The 19474-nt window shown below is 41.8% G+C and overlaps 1 long non-coding RNA gene across 1 annotated transcript in view; it reads right to left on the bottom strand.

The window, feature by feature from the left end:
• Positions 1–15251: 15251 nt before the first annotated feature.
• Positions 15252–19474, bottom strand: part of LOC129679489 (uncharacterized) — a 245529-nt gene continuing 241306 nt past the window's right edge. Inside the window, exon 3 of the long non-coding RNA XR_008720554.1 lies at positions 15252–15270. This is a non-coding gene — a long non-coding RNA (uncharacterized LOC129679489). The remainder of the gene's footprint in view (positions 15271–19474) is intronic.

Genomic DNA, 19474 nt, shown 5'->3' with positions numbered 1-19474 from the left:
TAGCAAGGCTGCTCAGCCAGGGGGAAGTGATCAAAGAGCAGGCAACAGAGTTCATGTCAGAGTTAGGCCCTATTCCCTTCCTAGGGAAACCAGATGGAGATTGAGCTGCCTATGGGTTACATCTGAGTAGGGGATCTAGCCCCCCCCCCCATGCATGGTCCTTGGTTTCTGCATCAGTCTCTACAGCCCTCCTGCCCCATGGGCCCAGATTCGTTGGCTTTGTTGGTCTCCTTGTGAAGTTCCTATCCCCTCTGGGTCCTTCTATCCCTCCACTCTTCGATAAGACACCGCCCTGTGCTCTGCCCAAAATTTGGCTGTGAGTCCCAGCATCTGCTTTGATCCCCTGCTGGGTAGAGCCTTTCAGAGGACATTGATGGTGGTCTCCCATCCTGTTTCCTCTCTTCAACCATGTCCTGTATCGAGAACAGAGAATTTTGAAGGCTTCTGAAGCATAAAACTGTAAGATTACAGAAATTCCAGTTGTGATTTGACCATTCTACACTATACATATGACTGGAATCATAGTGCCCACAAATATATAAAATTACTTTGTTGATTGAAAAAAAAGAAAAGAAGAAGCAACAAAATCATTCTATCTCCGATTTTTTTGATCCTTTAATTGAAAGTACTTTGGTATATCATTGTTTCAATTTAAAAAGAAAAAAAAACTCCACTTTGCCATTTATTGACTTTCAACTTTGCCTGGAAATTCTGGTGTGTTAAACTGAAGAAATCAACTACTCAAGACATGGTTAAATTTAAAAACAGAAGTGTCGGGACTAGAGAAATGGCTCAGCAGTTCAGAGCACTGTTGCTCTTGAAAAGAACAGACATCTGTGTCTCAGCACCTACATTCTCCTAAGTGGTTATACCTCCAGTCCTAGGGAATCTGATGCTGTGCCGTCTCTTGGCTTCTGTGGACACCAGGTACATATGACACATAACAGGCAAAACACTTATACATATAAGGTTAAAAAAATAATAAATAGACAAATAACACAGGTCTCAGCTATCAAAACTACAGATTTTTTTTTCCACATCACATACCTCCACTTGGGGCTCACTAAAAACTCCTCTGTGCATCACACGCCTCTGAGAGCTATATAAATGAACCCACTAGATCTACACTCTTCACTGAGGAGGCCAGTGGAGAACTTCTGGTGTTCCTCTTTTGTTTCAGCACACTTAAGTTTGGATGGCATGGAGTGAAAGTGGACTGTCTGGACCCCACCACGTGATCTCCTTAAATGACACGGGCACCTGTTCACTTCTCAACACCTGCTTCTGCTCATGACCCCAAATTTCTTAAGGATAGTTAGTGACACCACAGTGGCTTTTCTGCATTCCACAAACACAATCGATTCTTCAGGGGGGTGGGGTTGGCCCAATCTATAAATTGGGTATTTGGAACCAAATTGCACAGCTATCACTGACGAGAGTGGCCCTAATGAAATCGTAGCTACTTGACCTGCTTACTTGAGAGGCCTCCAGGAAAAAAGAAAATCCATTAATCAATTTGTTTCTTGAGGCAACTTGGCAACAGGGATCCCCACAGCGGATTGGGTGCCTTTGCTAATGAGCAGGTTGTATCGAATCGTTAGTTGCATCAACTTAATTTAATTTTTAGGCTATTGATTTTCATTAGGAAGATTCAATGCAACCTTCCCACCTTCCTACAGACATCCTTTCCCCTTGAGGGAAAAGCTCTGTTTCACAATTGTCCCAGAGGAAAATCACCAAATGCCTGTTTCAGTGTTAACATCTGCCGCACCCAGAACTTCCCACTGTTACAGGGAACCAAGAGAAAATGATTTCAAAACTTTATACTTCAAAAAATCAATCCACTACAAAAACAACAACAAAATGATCACACCTGCTACAGCACTTTCTCACTGTATCTTGTGCATATATTCTCCACCCAAAAATATTTTCAGTGAGCTCGGATTCATTTCTTCATTTATCTACTTCTACAGGAAATGGCTTCTGAGCATCCCTACATCTAAGTGCTACGTCGGAGGCTAGATGAATGGAAAAGAAGTGGTACTTGCCTTCGCGAGGAAGGCAGAACATAACCAAGCAAAACATACGATGAACCTGTGTGGTTAATTCTACAGTCAGAAGAGTGAGCCCACTCAAGGGAGAGACCTGACTAGCCCACTGCAGGAAATAAAAGGAAATTGCCACTGAGCGTGGTTCTGCCTGGTTTACCTAGATTTTCTTATTTAAATCTCTTCATCATCCTGTGGGGTACATACCGTAAAACATCCTAAGTGTTTAGGATGAAGAAAGTAATTCACTGACATCTTAAGGAGCTTATCCAAAGTCCCACCACTGCAATTGGGGAGGTTCAGCTGTTGAGTCTGGAGATTCGGCACTTAGCCAGCAGAGCATACTGCCTCCCTGAAGCCAGGCTGCTGATGCGAATGCCTGAAAACTCGCAGGGAGGTATCCCATACGAAGCAAGGCCTAGTGTTCCCTGGCATCAAACAGTGCACCTGAAGGACGCAGACACAAGGCATCTGTTGGTACTCAGGGGTACAGGCAGGAGGGAAGTATGAAAGGGAAGAGCAAAATTGATTATGTATCAGCATTGTGAAAATACCTCCAGTAATTTTTGGGAAAATTTATATATCAGCTCCAAACTAGAGTTCGGGGGCACCTCGCCACTGTGGTGCGAAATTTTTACGATCGGATTCATGAAGCCATTGATGCTGCGATGATACAATTGGAATATTACCTGAATACACAGCTCTTCTCTCCGTCTCTCTCCAAAGGCAAGCCTGTAACTATTGCGTTTGCTCTCCAAAGCCTGTTTAATATCTATCCATGACACGATCCTTAACACTTCTCGGTGGAAGACTACCACATCTACCTGCGTAGACTTAGTAACCCACCCAGTACATGGTACAAAGAGGTGCATGAGAAGGGAGGTGTGGCTACACGGCTGAGTGAGCGGCAATGACCTGTGTACAGCGTGCAGTTGGTAAATACCGAGAATAGAAGGAGAGCCTTGTTCTGATGTAAGTGACAAGAGAAGGTTGAAGGCAGAGCAGCGTCGCCAGCAGGGGTGTGCGGAAGCTCCTTGGGTTCTCAGTCGCCCTCTTCTTGGTTCTGTTGATGAACTGTTCAACTCCTGGGAGTTCCGGTGGGAGATGACATCATGGGTGTTATTTAAGAGTATGGGAAGAAGGAATGGGCTCCATGAGGATACTGGGCCTCTGTTTATTCCACTCACCTGCCAGGCTCCAAACCTTCTTGGCTGGTTCCCAACTTGTCTTTCTCCTGTGGAATATTTCAGATGTACACTGCCATCTGTTGAGGGGCCTGGGCCCAGGCTGCGCAGTTCAGCCTGGGGCCCCTCTGCTGCCTCAGGCAGGGAGGTGGCCCTGAGCCTCTGGTGCCAGGCTCTTATCTTCCCTGCCCTACAACAGCCTATGTAGGCTTCAAAGAGTGATGGATGAGGGCACCAACCTGGCCACCTCCTCTCATGTCTGCATCTGGATTGGTGGCAAAGCGGTGGTTTCCTGTCCTGTTTGTGCCTTGTCTTGCACGTTCCGCTCACATTACTGCAAATGTCTCCTGGCTTCGACTGGATGCCCTGGGATCTTTCTCTTCCATGCTGTACATTAACTCGTCTCTATTCTGGCATTTTTGGAAACTGCCTTTGCCAGAGGCTGGAGGGTGGCAGTTGGGGGAGGGGAAACTACTCTAAGGAATGCATTCCCATAAAATCAATAGAGGATCACTCAGATGACTGAAGACAAGGTGCTTCAAGCACTTGGATACTGTTTTTGGAGTATTGGGGGCCTATCCTTTCAACCCATCTTACCCAAGAAAACCTTTTTATGCAGAAAGCAAAGCTGTCTCCCCATCTGGAATTGACACATAACAAAGTGCCCCAGCTTTTCTCGCATGGCAGACTCCAGTGCAATCAATGTGCGTGCCCTGGAATGTGCGATCCAGCCGTCCTCCTGTGACCCCGGCTGGAGCACCAACCATCTGAAATGTGGGATTGATGAACAGAAGCCTGCTCTGCCACTCAGTTGTGTGCCCGCAGGCCTGAATGGCACATTTATCTTTCCAGAGAGCTTTCATGTGCCCATGCTTCCTCTAATTGGATCTCATCAACCCTGGGAAACGTGCAGAGGGGGGCTCATCACTCCCATTCTCATTTGGCTGATGTGATTCTGGGAGGACACATGATGTGCCCAAGGTCATACTTTTTTGGGTGGAATATCATCCAACTCAAAATCCAGAGTTGTTCTCCTGTGTCAGAAATTCACTCCTGTGTCTCCTGTTTTCTGAATCATAAAATCACTATTCTCAGACCTATGGCCCCCGAGTCTGTGACACTGAGCCTACTAATTCACTTTTAGAGAACTTAAGAGCACTGATACAGGAGGATCTATTAATTCACACTCGCCTAATATAGAATCACATTAGCATGAGAAAATCCAGGTTGCCATATGGAAAAAAGCATGGCCTGAACAATTGGCTTAACCTCAGTAACAATATCAACAGGAACTGATCCTGAAGAAGGGATCCTGAAGAAGTTGGAGGCACTGTGCCTCCAACTCGGGGCTTGACCTCATAGCCATAGTATATGGTAGGTGCAATTGCTTTTGCCAATTTGAAGCCAAGATATCAGAGACACAGGCAGACTGAGTTATTTGCACAAGATCACACAGCTAGTAGAAAGCTAAGGCAGGATTTGAACCACTAACGATGAAGACTATGGTCATCAATGCTGTTGCTACATATTATGTAAGACTGTCTATGTGACAGAAGGAAACATTTATTAAGACAAACCCTGGAAAAAATGAATTTCAAAAGCTAGTAAATCCTGGGCTTGGTGGGACACACCTTTCTTTAATCCCAGCACTTGGTTGAAGAGGCAGGTGGATCTCTGAGTTTGACACTAGCCTGGTCTACTGGTCTACATAGTGAAGTACAGAACAACCAGGATTATATAGTGAGACCCCTCTCACAAAAATAAAAAAGAAAGAGGGAAAAAGAAAGAACCCTTAAATCTCAGTCTTTGGGACCTGATATACTAACTATAAAAGATTATTCACTGCTATTTCAAATGGGCCCTGAGAAATTTTATCTGATATATCTTAAGTCAGAATATATTTTAAAAAAATTATATGCCAGAAAAATTTAAAGGGCTAGTATCTGACTGAGTGGTAAAGAGCTTGCTTGTGAAGTGTGAGGCCCTGGGTTCAATCTTTAGCATTAAGAAGAAGAAGACAAAAATGATTAGAGAAAGTAAGAGAGATGGGGTCATATCTCATGTTAGACCAGTCTTACTAGATCATTCGTAGCTTAAACCTCTAGCCTAAGGCCACTCTCCCTGTCAGCGATGGAATAGTTCACGGTCGACACCCCAAAACCTTTTTACTTATTACCTCAGCCTCCTCTCCAGTTGCAGGATCAAGATTACAAGTTTGTTTATCGATATATCTGGGGGTTTAAAAAACACCATGAGATGTGATCAAAAGCCAACAGACCAGAAAAGACAAGAATGGTAAAAGACAAATTGCTCCCTGCCAGGAAAACAAATAAAATTTTAAGACGTAACAAACTCAGCCAAGTGTTTTAGTAGCAGCAGGGATACATTCTCCTCACAGGCCCGCTAGACCTGACTGCACTTAAGCCCACCTCTGAGAGATTCATGTCAGTTTGAGAACATTCATTCTCGGTCTGAGAACACTGGAACCATGGTGCACCAGCGAAGCAATTATAAGTACAACCAAGTAGGCCGAAGAGAAACTATTCAGGCCTCCTAGCAGTTCTCCGTGTGCACAAATAAATGAATAGCTTGGTGCTGTATCCAACTCCTCAAACATATACCTTCTATAGTTTGACTAAGATGCCTATTATATTGTGACGAAAATGCCTAAATATCCTATTCTGCCCATTATTGCATAGCAGTGAAGACTTGGTTTAACTCAACTGCTATAAGAACATCTACTAAAACCAACAAAGACATTTGCAGGCTTACAGTGAATCTTCACAAAAATCTCCTTTTTTCCCACATTTGCTTTTCTTTAAAGTGAAAAAAAAAAAAATCAGGTATAGCCCACAAGTGACACTTGTTTTAATCTGTTCAACTTTGTGTATTCAATTTCTTTGGGGAAATAAATAGTTCCAAGAACAGATAGGCCTCTAGGGATTCAGGATGGGTACAAGGCAGAAAACACAAAGCATCCTTCTAATGCGGGAAACTTTGTCAAACAATTTGTGCACCTGGATTCCAACCACTGCAGTGGGATTTGTAGCCCCACCCATAATAACCCAAATTCCGTTATAAAGAAAAAGGAGATTAGAGAGAATGATTCTTACGAAAGGTGACTTGAAATTCAGTTTTGATGATTCAAGCATCTTGAGCAATCTATCCTTAAAATTTTCTTTCACACATGCCTAGGTGGAGATGAGTAAAGAAAAAGATTGGGGGGGGGGGGAATATGCTTCATCCCCCCCCCTTTTCCCAAATGCTTTAGTCAACTGTTTCTTACACCATTTAAAAAAAACCAAAACACATAACTAAAATTTTATTGACCCAAAGATCTTGTTCTTTCAGATAATTAAAAGTCAAAAAAAGAATTCCAAAATGAAATGAAGAAAAGGGGGATCAGTAAATAAAGAAAGGAAGAAAGGAAACTGTTAGGGACAGATGGGGGGCACGAGCCAAGGGTTCTCCGTCATCACCACCCCATCTGCAGGTCAAGCTAAGAACAAGCATATTGTTTCCATTCAGTAGATTAGCAAAATCTGTTCCTAGGACAACTTTAAAACTAGCCCTACTTTTAAGTCTCTATCAGTTAAGTCCTAGAGAGCAGAAATGGGTTTCAAAGTCTGTTGGCTGCTCACGGTATCATTTGCCACTTCACATCTGTTTAACTCGGAAGTGACTTTCCCAATCAAGCCTGTTTTCTGGGAGCGCCCCACGAAATCACTCGGGTTTTATGCACTGGAGATCATGTACATGTCAGGAATTCATGTAGGTCTAAAATAAACAGATGCTCTGCAGCTTTGCCGTTTCCAATCTGATATTCCCCCAAAAATAGAAGGTCAAGAAATGGAGAGTGCTTGGAAGAGAGAAATGGATGAATGTTATAGTTTAAAAAAAAATGGCAAACACCAGAAAAGATTATTTTTAAACTGTAAAATTTCTGGGCAGATTCCCTTTATGGATCATCATAACATAAAGTATTATTGCTCTCTTCTCAGAGCCTGGCTCATTTTTTATTTGTTCGTATGGGTGGATTGGCTGTTATATTCCAGAGACTCACAGTTGCCCAGCTTCCTTGGCTGGTCAGGGCAAATGCTATAATTCAGCATTGCTTCTCTATATGCAAAGCAAGAACTCTTACAGCTTTCTGCCAACCGACGTGGAGACGTGGTGATGGATCCCCACTCTGGAGCATTATCACTGCGCCCAGCTGTGAACTGACTTGCTGCCCCTCTCCAGAGTTGAGCTTGCTGTAGTTGGGATTCTAGGTCAAAGGTAAAGCAAATGTTTCTAGAGACATAGAGGAAGGGAGGGTGAGTTTCATTTCAGCCCTCCTGATTTAAGGTCCTAGGGTAAATGCCACTGTAGCAAGGCTCCAGACCAGCAGCAGGATGACATAAGCGCTTCTATTTCTAACCCAGTTACCCACCAGAACTCAAAGCATCCTGAAGCTCATGATGTATAAATTTAATTTCTCTTTTATGGCCGGAGCAGTGTTTTCCATGATTTATAAATCATTTGGTCGGTGATTTCTTTGAAATCTTTGCCTCATTTATGCTCTTGACCTCTTGACCTCCCAATACATTTATTTATGCCACGGATCCCTTTGCAGTGGTACAGGGTAATGTCATTTGCCTGAGACTGGGTGGCTGAAAGGCAAAGAAAACAAAGACAAACGTTAAAAGAGGGGGTGGGGGTTGGTGCAAAAAATGTGTGTTTAAAAAGGAGGGATAAACAAAAGAAACTGTGGAGACTTAAAACATATTATTCTTGTGCTATTGATTTATTGCAGAAGTGTCCCATTTATTGAATACTTTATGGGTATCTAAGTATATGCCAGTTGATGGGGCAATGAGCAAATACTGATCCTCACAGCAAAAATATTTGCTTTAAATGTCATGACATGCCTTGTCTAAATATGATTCTTTCCAGATGGTTATTTTTCAAGTTTCAGAAATGGAAAAATATGCCTTAGGACAAATATACATAAAAATTACGTCTTTCTCCTTTGTCTCTTTTTTTAATTGTAGTTTATTAATACTCTTCTGTTTGCCACGGAGCAACATGCTGAAGAAATCTGGTCTGAATGACATCTGATTAATTGGGCAGGGCACTTCCTACACAGCTCTTTGCTGATACCCCAGCTGTCCAAGAATCAGTTCATTATGAGAGATGCAGAGGCAGGCGGCAGTCACAAAACCACTGGGAAGCTGGGTCTGTGCTAACAGATTGGCACAATTTGTACCACTGGTGCTCAGAACCTACAGAGCTTACACAGCCCAGAGCCAAGGACAGGCTCTGCCTCTCAGGATAGCCAGTGTTCCTCCAGTACCATTTGCTCATTACTGAAACACCGTGAAGAAAATGGATCCTCAACAATTCCCTCAACAATACCTGCTGCAGACCCAGGGCCTCTGATTGTATATATATACAATGACACACACATACACATCAACATACACAAACATACTGGATCACAGACATCATCCAAAGGTGAGACTCAATATCCTCTTGGCTAGTCAACAACACATTAAGTTGAAATGCCCATTTCCAGTGCTATAGAAGGTTAAATGCTTTTGTGCTTCCAGGCTTCTTTAGTTTATAGAGAAAGCATGTCATTTACACATTCAAATTATGTAAATTTACCTATAATCATTCCTTCCCCCTTAGCCACAGAGCATATGTTCCAAGATTCTAGTAGATACTTGAAACTATAAATAGCATTAAACCTCACACATACTGACTTTTGCTATACACATACAGACCTGTGTTAAAGGCTTAGTTATCAATTGGGCACACTGAAATATTAACAATTATAACTAATAGTAAAAGTGAACAAACTTAATAATATACTATAATAGAGGTTCCAGAATCCCTACTCTGTCCTTGGGGACCATTACAAAGTAAAGGCTTCCTGAACAAAAGCATTGTTAACCACGCGGTGGATCTGACAGTATATGCAGATCTAAATGACTAATATTTTGGCATTATATGCTACTTGGATACACTGGACAAAAGGATAATGTAGGTTCCCAGAAGGATGCTGCAGGACTGTGTAAGGTCGCAACACACTATTCACAATGACACACAGTTCAAAACATATGAGTTGGTTATTTTTACACTTATCAATTTTATATTTTCAGACATTTTGACCATAGGTGAATGAAATCACAGTGGAGGAATCCTCAGATAAAATAGAATTACCACCCTATAAATGAGGATGGAAGAAGGGAACAATGATATGAAAGGAATAGCAATTCGAATAGGTATACAAAAGGTAGAGAGCGTAATGGCTAGACTGGGTAGCATGAGTGACTTTTCTCCCTCTGGTTTTGCCTCCCGTGTGCCTCTCAGATTCTGAGCCTCTTAGAAACCTGAGCATGACTCAAGAGTGGAGCTGATCACATCCTATTTTCACCTTACATATTGATACTGGGAAGCCTAGTTCTAAAAGTAGAGCAAATGGAATTCTGTAAGCAAAAGAGTAATAGTACCAGTGCAGGACTGGTTCCATGACCCCTCACAAAAAAACAAAATACAGGGACGTTACACTCTCTTTGGTCCCAGTATTTGCGTAAAACTTATGCATATCCTCCTCTGCTTGTATATAACCTATACATACCCCCTGTACTTGCATGTAACATACACATATACCCCTGTGCTTGCATATAACCTACACATATACCCCCGTGCTTGCATATAACCTGTTTCTTTCCTCCTGTGTGCTTTAATTTATTTTATATTGCCTGTAAATGCTTTGCAGTGATTACACTATATTGCTTAACCCTAGGAAAAGCCTGTGCATATTCAGGACAGATGCAAGCTGTTTTCTTTTTAATATTTTGGACCCAGAGTTGGCTGAACTCAACAGTTCAGAGCCCATAAACCTCTTCCATAGACTGGAAGAAAGATATTGCTAAGAATGGCCAAGGTATAAACACAGAGGAAAAAGCCAGAGCTAAACACAAACACCAAGCAAGAATCAAGTCCTAGTGATTAGAGACACAAGGTCAAAATCAGAACACAGTGACAAAATGTTGACGCTGCTCACTTCTAAGTGGATGGCTATTTTTTCACTCTCTAAAGCTCCACTCAAAGCAAAAGATGGTAGCACAGGTCTGTAATCCAAACTACACCAGGTGCTGAAGCTGAAAGATCTCAAGTTCAAGACCTGCCTGGGCTTCAGAGAAAGTTTCAGGTCCATCTGGGCAACTTTCTGATCTCCTACCTCAAAATACAAAGTGAAAAAGAAAGGGCAGGAGAAGGGGTCTTGGGGTACAGCTCATTGGTAGGGTGTTTGCCTAGCCACTGTGAAACCCTAGGTTCGATCTCTCTCAGAGATAGATCATATTTTACAATTTATCAGAAAAACATAAAAATTAGCTTTATGATGGAGGCAGAGGGATTGTCAAGACCCTAGCCGTGAAAATCCAAACACTCTGAAAGAGAAGTCCAGGGACCAGCAGGCAGACTTTGCTAACAGAGCTTTGACCTGGAATGTTCTAGGGCTGGAGATCACCAGGCATTGGGAAGTTCAAGTTCATTTTTCTCTTATTCAGTGTGATTGCAGCTCCAAGCAGAGAGAGCCAACTTCAAATCTAACACTTCAAACTTTAGTGTGTGATCTTGAGCAGGTCATGTGCCCTATTGGAAAATAGTGTCTTAATTAGGGATTCTACTCTTGTAATAAAACCCCATGACCAAAAACAAGTTGGGGAGGAAAGGGTTGATTAAGCTTATGCTTCCACATCACTGTTCCTCGTCAAAGAAACTCAGGACAGGAATTCAAACAGTGCAGGAACCTAGAAGCCAGACCTGTTGCAGAGGCCATGGAGGAGTTTTGCTTGTTTTTCTCATGGCTTGCTCACCCTGATTTTTTATAGAACCCAGGACCACCAGCCCAGGGGTGGCACCAATCACCATAGGCTGAGCCCTCCCCCATTGATCACTAATTGAGAAAATGCCCTACAGTCTTGCTTACAGCCTGTTCTTATGAAAGCATTTTCTTGATGATTCAGGTTTCCTTCTTTCCAAATGACTCTAGGGGCTAGAGTCTAACCTGTGTCAAGTTGATGTAAAACTGGTCAGCACAGACGGCATACTACTCAACATTGAACTGTGAGTGGGGAGGCTGGAATGTTTTGGCAATTTCCCATATATGTAAATGTTCCTTCTATGGCCAATTTTATAATAACAACTTGTTGTTAAACAGGTCACAGTGTTAGCACTGTGCAAATATGCTCACTTAAGATGGTAAAAGCCCACCTGGCTACAGTGTCATCTCTTCTTAGCCTTGTAATAGCCAAGCACCCACCAGACATGATACTGAAGACCTCTAATCACTAGGATAACAGGCAGGATGATTGAAGGTTCAGGGATTAGGGCTAACCTAGGGCTAAATAGTGAGATATTGTTTGTCTCAAACAAGAAAGAAAACAAAAATAAACAAAAATCTTAATTATCCATCCATAGATACATTGTCTATAAGGAGGTTTAAAAGACCAAAAATGTTGTCTACCTTGTTGAGAAAGGCTGCACTATTTAGCCTAAGCTGACTCATTGTTTTCAACCTGAGCATCACCATTACTGGGATGACAGGCAAGCACCTCCACTGGTTGAGTTATAGTACCATCATCATCATCATCATTGTGTGTATATGTGTGTACATGATTCTGGTGGGGAGGAGAGGCACCTGCCACTGTGCATGTCTGGAAGTCAGAGGACAACATTTCAGGAGTTGGTTCTCGTCTTACATCTCTACTTAGGTTCTGGGGCTCCAACTCGGGTCATTAGGCTTACATTGTCCATTGTCTGGTAGTAAGCACCTTTACATGTTAAGTCAGTCTTGCCGGTTCTGGGTTAATTTTTAATAAAAGTAAAATGTAACCCCCTTTAGGAAATGGATCTTTAGTGATGCTCTTCACTAAAGGGGGCTGTGGAAGAAGCAGGAAATGGTGCCAGCATGGATCACAGTCAAGTTGATGCTAGGTCTGTGTTTCCAATTCTCCAGGCCCCTGTTTTCCCGGATCCTTAAGTATTTCTCTGGTTTCTCGGGAAAGATGTCTCACAGAATCATAAAGAAGGGTATAATTGCTCTCACTAGAAAGCCAAGAAGGGTTCCTAGAAACACAAGGGTTAGCTGCTTATACTTAAAAGTCTGAAGCACCTAGATCAATTTCTAAAGAGCAAACCTCACTCTCCTCATTACTTACTGCCTATGCTGAGAATTTTATGCAGGTTCACTTTATTATTCTTTGTAAATAATACAGGCCATGTAGTAAATAAGAGACAACTTTCAGTTGTTGGAGACAAATGGTAAAGAAGCTATCTGTAGGAGACACGGCCTTTGTTATGGTTCAAACAACATAATCTACATCAGGGATATCAAATATGTCCAGTTCTCATCATTAGTCTTCCCCTTAGGTGTCTACAACTTGATCACCAATCAAGTCAACATTGATCTCAATCTTTTCCAAACCAACCCTATCAATCAGTGAGTATTGTCATGAGAAAGGAAATCTATTTGCTCCTCCTAATTTAACTGGCTGCCTCCTTTGCCTGTGTTATCATTAGCATTGGGGAAATTTCAATTAGTCAGTTGCACAAAAAATAGTTGTTGTTGTTGATGTTGTTATTTAAACACACACCATGCTGACCTCCACAGTTCACCTGCTTTCACCTCAGATGATGAAATCTCTGAGAGTCAACACCGACAGCAGGGTTGCATGAGGGCCTCACCTCAAGGCCCACCTCTCTCGCACCAAGCAAGTCCCTCAGCAGACAGCTATTGGATTTCAGTCTCAAACCTAAAGCTGGAAGTGTATGAACTTGCCTCTATTCCCTCCAAATACCCTCCATTTGCCTTTCTCCTCATGGTAACTCCTGACACTTTTCTCAATGGTCACTATCAAGAGGAACAATATTATTCCTCAGTGTTGGACCAGATCCTTTTACACAGAGTGCTAGCTATTTCTAGAATATTTACACTGCAAGACCAGGAGATGCTAAAATTATACACCACCTCATCTGTTTCAACCAACAACGGCAGATAGCTCAGAAGAAAAAATATTTTGGGAATTTTTCTTCCCTTTAATTGATATAGTTCTTTTGAGGTGAATTCTCGGAGTTTTTTTCCATCAGATTATAAAGAAACCATTGAGCTCAACTTATATTTTTCTATCTAGTTTTATGCTAAATAAATATGTGGCCCTAAGATGAGGCGGCAAGGGACAAGATGATAAACATGGCTTCCAGACCTCTCCATAAGAACTTCCTCCTTACTCTGAATTCTGGGGTACTGGAGCGTATGTGGGTATAAGCCAGCTGTGTTTGTATAAGGGCAGGGAACTGGAGAGTTACACATCCAGCAGGTGAAACTGATCCAATGAAGCTAATTGGGGCTCCAAACTTATCTTTCCTCAATAATATTTACTTTGGGGGGTCTGAGTATTCCCCCAAATTGCTATAATTACATTATCCTTGTCAACACAGTCTAGATGAACCATTTCAACCGTGTCTTGAGACAAGTCAGTTCTGTTTTATAGCAGCGGAGGCAGGGATTATAAGAGAATCCCGATTAATCAAATCTGAAGTGGGAATTCCAAATTTTATGAATGTTATTCAAATCAATGGCTCAGAGAAGGGGCTCCAGAGTGAATGAGGCCAGAGTTCAAAGCCTCTAAAACAATGGCCCATTGGTTTTGCCACTCAAATCTCAATTTTCCTCTGTAAATTATAAATACTGTGTCTGCATCTTGTGGATAACAGTGCATGAATTCTAAGTCCTCAACACTGTATTCTCAAAAGAATAGAAAAGCATTTTTGTTGTTGTTCAATTTTATTTTCTTCATCCTATTTCACTGGGAAGGGTAGAAAATAGGAATGCAAAAGTTAAGTTTATTTTTGATTCCCAAATTAATAGGAATAATCCTTCCTTTCTCCTCACATTCTTGTGTATTTCTTAGAAGCAGGTCACAGACAAGTGAGCAGAGTTCACATCTCATGACAGTAGGGTTACTTACTTGAAGATATTCTCTCATTGTCATCAAAGAAAACAAATTTAAATTTCTAACAATGTCCACACCATTGTTCCGGGATTTCTGTGACTTCCTGCGGGAGGGCACATCCCTGAATATAAAATTGGGAGAACTAAGCTGGCTTTGATGAATGTGATCCAGTGCCTTTAGCAGCCCTGTAGAACAGGCCAACAAATTACACTCTTTCTCCCTCTCTGTTACCTTGCACAGCCCCCAGGAGAATTGCACAGTCATCGGCTGAAACTCTCGAGTGGCTGCCTGGAAAGCAAGGCGGATGGCAGAGGAAGGCACTGCAGGAATATTGATTGGAGGCCCACCTCTCTAATTAAGGAAACCTTAGGTTTGTGATTCTGAGGAGCTTACAGCACCAATTTCCCAAATTCAGCCCGACACACTTGCTCCTCTATGTGAGGTCCCCTGGGGGTCTACCAAAGGCTTTGTATTCATCACCAGAGAAACAAGAATCACAGGCTGCACTAGGTCAATTTCCCACTTGGGCTTCTGAAGGTGGAAGATACATCCTGACACCCAGTGTCTCAAATTGCTCCTTCTAAGACCCAGGAAGCTCACACCAGCCTGAATGGCAACATTGGGTTTTTCCTGGAAGGCATCTTTTTTTCTTTTCTTTTGTTTCTTTTATGGAAATTTTTTTCATAAAATATATTCTAATCAAGTTTTGTTGTTTGATAATTTCATACACATATCTAAATATTCTGGCTACACACACATACACACACACACACACATTTTCTACATCCTGATTAGCCCCTTCCTCAGGTTTTTTTGGGGGAAAAGGGCTATTTTGTGACTTACAGTTTAACCACTGGATCAGAAGTGGCCATTGGAGTAGGCTGGGGTGTTTGGTGGGTCCACAACTGAAGGCAATGAATTCCTTGCTCTCTGAATCTACTAGTAACAAATAGTTCAGTGCTGGAGGGTAGGGCTTCTGAGGTCCTCCCAGAAGGGCTCCTTATTTTGCCTGTGTCTCTCACCATTACTCTGAAAGAAAAATGAGATGATTACAATCTAAGACCTGGGACAGCAAAATAGCCTAAGTGTTAAAAGAACAGTCTGGGAAGGTGAGTAACATGGTCTGGTTTATATTTGTCATGTGTACCATCAAGTTTCTTAAATCCTCTGCTCTCCATGGTCCTTGTATATGCAATAAAAATAATAATATCAGTTTTAAGATTGTGTTTCTGAGAAATAAATGATATAATTAATATAAAATGCTTATACTCATAGTAAGTAGAAAGTGCTCATCTCGAATGAATTGGGGAAGAGAATAAATGCCACTGAGTGAGCTCATAGGGTGGCTAATAGACATTCAACTGCTAGACTAGACCATGGGGAACATCATTTTTGCCTATTTATGTGACCTGTCATACCTGGCGGATGTGGATTAAATCCACACAGCCAAAATCTGGTGGATGAAAGGTCGTGTCTTTTTTGCTATATCTGGCATCAAGGTGATCTTGGCTATAGTCCATAGGACAGTGGTTCTGAACCTTTGCATCATTACCTCTCTGGAGGTGAAACAACCTTTTCAAAGGGGTTACCTAAGACCACGAGAAAACACAGAAATTTATATTTTGATTCATAACAGTAGCAAAATTTCAGTTATGAAGTAGCAATAAAAATAATCTTATGGTGGGGATCATCATAATACGAGAAGCTGTAGTAAAGTGGCACAGCATTAGGAACATTGAGAACCACTGCCGTAGGGTAACCTAGAACCTAACTGCTGTCCCATGGGAGAAGAAAAAGTAGAAAGAGAGTACAGCAGACTCCTGCTGCATGTCTATTGCTGCGGCACAGGAAGATAGATAAGAGAAAAGATCAAGAGAGAGAAGTAGTTATAACCACAGGCCATTTAAGAGCCACCAGACTCTCGTAGAGATAATTACCCAGAAATATCTAGGATGCAGGTCCTCAGTGATACTTGAATCTTGAACAAATGGAGTGACAATTTTTCTTTAACCTAGTAGTCTGAGCATTGGACCTTACTTGACCTTTCCCTCATTTCACTGGAGAGAATACATATAGTAAGACTGGATGTTATCAGGAAAATTAGTGGGAAATCCATTGGAACAGAAAATTTTAAGAATCATTGCACAGAACAATAACAACAAAGACTACTAAAAGATGCAAGGGGAAAAGGCCAAATAACATATAAAAGCAGAACTATTTAAATTATGCCAGACTTCCCAACAAAGACCTTAAAGGCAGAAGGGTCTGGGCAGATGTCTTGCAGTGTCTAAGAGGCCATAGCTGCCAGCCCAGACTATTATACCCAGCAAAACTTTCAATTGCCATAGATAAAGAAAACAAGATATTCTATAACGAAACCAAATTTAAACAATATCTATCCACTAACCCAGCCCTACAGAGGATACTAGAAGAAAAACTCCAATACAATGAAGACTACAACATAAAAACAGATAAATTAATCTGACAGAAGAAAAAGGGGGGAATAGCCTTGAACACATTGGCACAGGAGACCAACAGTTCAGGAACTAAGATCAAAAATTAATAAATGGGATCTCATGAAACTGAAAAGCTTCTGTAAGGCAAAAGACACCCACAAAAAGACAAATGAGCTGGGTATGGTGGCACACACCTGTAATCTCAGCACTCAGGGACATAGAGGCAGACAGATCTCTGTAAATTCAAGGCCAGCCTGGTCTACAAAGTGAGTCCAGAACAGCCAAGTCTACACAAAGAACCCAGTCTCGAAAATCCAAAAACAGACTAACAAAAAGGACAAAACAGCAGCCTACAGAATGGAAAAATTTCTTCACCAGCCCTACATCTGACAAAAGCCTGATACCCAAAATATATAATTAGACAGCAACAAACCAAACAACCCAATTAAAAAATGGGGCACAGACCTAAACAAAGAATTCAACAGAGGAATCTTTAATGACCAAAAAGCACTTAAAGAAATGTTCAACAGCCTTAGTCATCAGGGAAATACAAATTAAAACAACTCTAAGATTCCATCTTACTCCAGTTAGAATGGCTAAGATCAAAACCTCAAGTGACAGCACATGCTAAAAAGTATATGGAGAAAGGGAAAGCCTCCTCCATTGCTTGTGGGAATATAAACTTGTACAACCACTTTGAAAATCAATCTGGTGGTTTCTCAGAAAACTGAAACTAGATTACCTCAAGACCCAGCTATACCATTCCTAGGCATATACCCAAAAGATGCTCCACCATACCGAGAGACAGAGGAAGGCAGATCTCTGTGAGTTTGAGGCCAGCCTGGTCAACAAAGCAAGTCTAGAACAGCCAAGGCTACATAAAGAAACCCTTTCTCAAAAAGGAATAAGAAAAGGGAAGAAGGGAGAAAAGAAAAGAAAGATGCTCTACCATATCACAGGGACTTGCTCAACTATATTCATATCAGTTTTATTTATAATAGTCAAAAACTTGAAACAATATAGATGTCCTTCAACTGATAATGGATAAAGAAAATATGGAACATTTACACAATGAAATATGAAAAACAAAGACATCTTAAAATTTGCAGGCAAATGGATGGATCCAGAAAAGATCATTCTAAGTGAGGTAACCCAGAAAGACAAACATGGTATATACTCACTTATAAATGGATATTAGTCATAAAGTACAGGATAACCATGGTACAATCCACAGACCCAAGGATGCTAAGTAACAAGTAGGGCCCAAGGCAGGATGCTTGAATCTCAATGAGAAGTGGAAATAGACATCTGGAGTAGAGGGAGGGAATTGGAAGGGTAAGGGGTAGGAAGGAAACAGGAGGGATCAAGTGTGGGGAGGATAGTGGATGGTGGGAGAGAACTAGAAGCATTGTGGAGGTATCTCTGAGACAAGATAAAAATCTAGTACAATGGAAACTCCCAGGAATCTATGAGGGTGACCCTAGCTAAGACTCATAGTAGTAGTAGGGAATATGGAACATGAAAACGTCACCTCCTGTAAACAATGAAGGGATGGGGACACCATCCCAGCCTCAAAAACCTTTGACCCACAATTTTTCCCTGCTATCAGAGGTGCAGAAATAAAGAAAGTGAGGGAATGGCCAATCAATGACTGGCCCAACTTGAGTTCCCATGCCATAAAAGAGAGTCTACCCCTGACACCGTTAATAATATCCTGCTATACTTGCAGACAGGAGGCAAGCATAACAGCCTTCTGAGAGGCTTCACCCAGCAGCTGATGAAAACAGATGCAGAGACCCACAGCCAAACAACAGGCAGAGATCAGAGCATCTTTTAGAAGAGAGAAAGGAAGAATTGAAGGAGCCAGAGAGGTCAAGGACACCACAAGAAAAACTACAGAATGAACTAAACTGGGCCCATAGAGGCTCACAGAGACTGAACGACCAACCAGAGGGCATATGTGGGATGGACCTAGACCCTCTAAACATATATAATAGATGCACAGCTTGGTCCTCATGTGGGACCTCTAAGAGCAGGAGCAGGGTTGTCTCTGACCCTGTTGCCTGGCTTTGGATCCCTTTTCTCTAACTGGAAGGCCTTGTCTATCCTCAACAGAAGAAGATACATCCAGTTCTACTACAATTTGATATGCCAAGGCAGGTTGATATCCATGGAAGGTCTTCCCTTCTCTGAAGAGAAAGGAAGGGAGACATAGTGGTGAGGGAAAGTGAGAGGGAGGACCTGGGAAGAGAAGAGGGAGGGGAAGCTTCAATCTCCAATCTGGATGTAAATTAATTAATTAAAAATATCATGTTTGAATGAAGAGTTGCTTGGTTATGATGTCTTGTCATAGCAATAGAACCCAATCCAACTGTAGAATATTTAGTATTAATTTCAGCCCTCACCCACTTGTCAACAGCACTTTGCCATACAATGAAGACAATCAGAACTGTCTCCAGGAATTCCAAGTCTCCTTGTGAGCAAACAGCTATGCCTATACTAGACACAGCTACTGCTTCAATAAACAAGGCCCAGTTCACAACCAGCATCCTGTAGTTCTGACCAATTTGCTTACCTACCACAGGAGCCTAAAGGCTTGGCTCCAGCAGGCTAATGAGACAAACAAACACCTCTGGATTAATGCTCGTCAGCAGGCCAGGAGGGAGGAGAATCCAGTCAATTCTCCATCCATAAAGAAAACACACTCTCCTTTTTCCACTTCATCAGCCACAGCAAATCTCATGCACATAGATTTCTCCAAGGGCTGAGAAAGACCA

Source organism: Psammomys obesus, unplaced genomic scaffold (assembly GCF_907164565.1).
Source record: "Psammomys obesus unplaced genomic scaffold, mPsaObe1.curated_primary_1811, whole genome shotgun sequence".
Lineage (NCBI taxonomy): Eukaryota > Metazoa > Chordata > Mammalia > Rodentia > Muridae > Psammomys > Psammomys obesus.
The sequence above is the reverse complement of the archived record's forward strand: the minus strand, read 5'-3'. Positions and strand labels throughout refer to the sequence as shown.